The 3,212-nt window shown below is 38.6% G+C and overlaps 1 long non-coding RNA gene across 1 annotated transcript in view; it reads left to right on the plus strand.

The window, feature by feature from the left end:
- Positions 1 to 255: 255 nt before the first annotated feature.
- The window catches only part of LOC108271773 (uncharacterized), a 3,996-nt gene continuing 1,039 nt past the window's right edge, over positions 256 to 3,212 (plus strand). Inside the window, exons 1-2 of the long non-coding RNA XR_001813930.3 lie at positions 256 to 386; positions 1,738 to 3,212. The exon at positions 1,738 to 3,212 is cut by the window's right edge and continues 1,039 nt beyond it. This is a non-coding gene — a long non-coding RNA (uncharacterized LOC108271773). The remainder of the gene's footprint in view (positions 387 to 1,737) is intronic.

The following is a 3,212-nucleotide window of genomic DNA, read 5'->3' on the forward strand; positions in this document are numbered from 1 at the left end:
CATAGCTGAAGCTCTTCTATTTATACAGTTTTCTATACAGACATCAATATGTTTTAGAAAGAGCCTTCCCACAATACCATTATGTTTTAGAAAGAGCCTTCCCGAACACCATTAGGTTTTTGAAAGAGCCTTCCCATAATACCAATAGGTACGAGACTCAACATTTCGGAGAGACCTTGGTCTCACGGGGTCCGCTGTTCCCATCGACGGTTATCTCGCGGCCCTAGCTGTTACCACTGACGGTTATCTCACAAGTGCAACTTGGCTCAACTACCCTTATAAATGGCCCGTCTTGGTTCTCTCTTAAAAATTAAGGTCTTCGTCTGTGTTACTCCTGACTTTTTCTCGTGTGAAAAGAATCCACCACACCTTCAAGTGCATTATGAGTAAGTTTCTTTCACATTTTTCTGTATTTCTGTTTTATAGTGCTTTTTTCTTTTCATATTTGCTCTACATTTCTGTTTTATATCTGGTTATACTGCTTGCAAGTATTTTACCCCCTTTTCTGTACTCCATACTTCACAATATCATTATAATATCCTTATAATCCTTATATTATCCTTATAATATCCTAATACTCCTTTTATTATTCTTATAATGTTGTTTTCCTTCTGTATGCGTGTGCGTGGCGGCATAGGCCTCTATGGAGGCTCCTTAAAGGGACAAGCTATCCTGAATATTTCAAGATAAACAGATTTAATGTTTCATGGTTGAATTTTCCTTAAACCATTTATCGTACTACACTGGCGTTCCATTCTACCGGTGGAATGGAAATTGACTTATCTGACATTTTCAATCAGTATACACAAATTAATAGTTTTATCACTGCATCTCTGTTATAAGATTAGTCAGGACACTGTTGGGTTTCTGTGTGTAGCGTATCGTGACTCTATGTTTAGCTGCTGGTAAGCAGTGCCATAGGAAATGATCGGGGTTTGAGCACCCTGCTGGGCAAACAATTCACACCTCTTCACAATAACATTGGTACGGACATAAAACAGACAGCACAAGTAAAACGTTTTTGATAGCAAAACACGGTATACAATCCATGAGTGTTTACTTTCATATGAGCCATTAACCACTGCTGTGAAGCGTGACATCACAAATAAATTCAAAGCTTAACACTGGCACCGCCAAAACAGGTGGACATACCATTTTTTTCATCATCTGGTATAAAGAGCTAAAAGGAAAGCAGTCTCAGGATCATTCTGCAGGATTCTTGAACTTTTTTATGTATGATTTGAGCCCCTTTGCCATATAAGAATGCACTTTTACAATAGGTTCTCAATGATCTTACGTCAGGTTTTGCCTCATTGTATTCCTCCACTGCCAGTTGCAGGACTCATGGTAGCATACGGTAAGCTGGCTCTAAGAAAGAAAGCACACTTGTTGATAGCAGTGGCACTATACATACATATATATATATATATATATATATATATATATATATATATATATATATATATATATATATATAGTGTGTGTGTGTATAAAGGTCTCCATTTGTTAGCAGTCTCCTGGTCGTGTTTTCCCCCTACATGTTTCGCAATAGATATCGGTTCTTAGTTGTTTTTTTTTTTTTTTAATTGCGACGCATATCATTTACTTGAGATGAGCCTGCTGCGGTGACGTCAGAGCAGGGCAGATGTGCGCGCGACGCGTCTTCAGGCACGTGCGCTCGTTGACAACATTTTTATGCCAGGTGATTTTTGTGTGTGTGTGTGTTTGCTTTTATAGCCTTCTCCAAGAGAATAACGAGAGTATTTTCTCCACACGAAGAACGCTGGTGCACTTTGAGTTTCGGCACCCGGAAGCCTGATGATTTTATTTTGTCACATGGCTCCCGAGATTTTCAATAACAACAACAAAAATGGCGACATATCACGTTGCGTTGCTCGATGCGAGCTTGCTGCGTCATTAAAAGATATTCACGTAAACACAAGAGCGAAGCAGGGAAGAAACCCAGGTGAGTATCATGACAACATGTTAAATGTGGGTTTTAGCTCGTTACCGTGGCAATGAGGTGTTTTATGTCTTTGTCTTATGGATATACGTGTTGTTTATTTTGGACGTGTGTGTGTGCGTGTGAGAGAGAGGGGTGTGTGCGCGCGCGACTGGGCGTTAGCGCGCGCTGTTTACGGATAATAGCACTCATAACATGTAGGAATAACGCTTTACTAATACCTTAAGCATGGCCCTTTGTGCTATTCTTTATTAAGCTTTGCAAAAAAAAGCTTTTTAGGTACTTTCCCGATACTAACACTAATCGTTTAATAGTGTGACATGCATCATTTATTAGGTTATAACCTCACACTGCATGGCATTCCAGCATGTATTTATCCTAACGTAGCAGAAGATTCAAATAACAAGCTGAGGCTCCACACGACATAACTAAATATAGACTACATGTTTTTGTTGTTGTTGTTGTTGTTGTTGTTGTTGTTATCATCATTATTGCATCGATTGTTCGCTTTTAACGCACAAAAAAATGAAATTCAGAAGTAAATCTTATTTAAATGCTTGGAGAAATTCAACTTATTGTTTCTTCACCACTGTGTGGATGTTGCGCAGATACTTTAGGTAGTATTAGGTCATTTTGGCAGGCACTGACGCCGTCTCGTGACAGCAAAACCCCGACGAGCTGATCGACTTGTTTACAAGAAGAGATTTGCGCGCAGGGAGGGGCGCGTGTGGGCGGAGCGCAGCCGAGCGCGCAACGCGATTGGACGGGCCGGAGAAGAGGCGAGCGCGGGGGCGGAGCCTACAGGATAATGACAAGCTGGACATGAAGGAGGGTGGAGGGTTTGTATATGAGAGCTGTAGGCGTGGTATTTAACTGTTGACGAATTAGTATTATTTTGTGATAGTTAAAGTCTCTGATTGAATAAAAAAAAGACAATCTTGGGTCATTATATGTATCTTGAAAATGCATTTATTTATTAATCCATGTGTAATCAGTGGCATGTATTCAATGGACAATTATTGCATTTCTTTATAACATAGATCAATGATAATGATATGCTAAAAACATAGTAAAACAACACAAGAGCCCTGATTTTATATATATATATATATATATATATATATATATATATATATATATATATATATATATATATATATAACACTGCCGCTGCTTTATTTATGTTATACTTGTGTTCTGTTTACTACTTAGTAATGAATATAATGTTCATGAGTCATATTATCTTCGG

This window comes from Ictalurus punctatus, chromosome 11 (genome assembly GCF_001660625.3).
Source record: "Ictalurus punctatus breed USDA103 chromosome 11, Coco_2.0, whole genome shotgun sequence".
NCBI classification, from domain to species: Eukaryota; Metazoa; Chordata; class Actinopteri; order Siluriformes; family Ictaluridae; genus Ictalurus; species Ictalurus punctatus.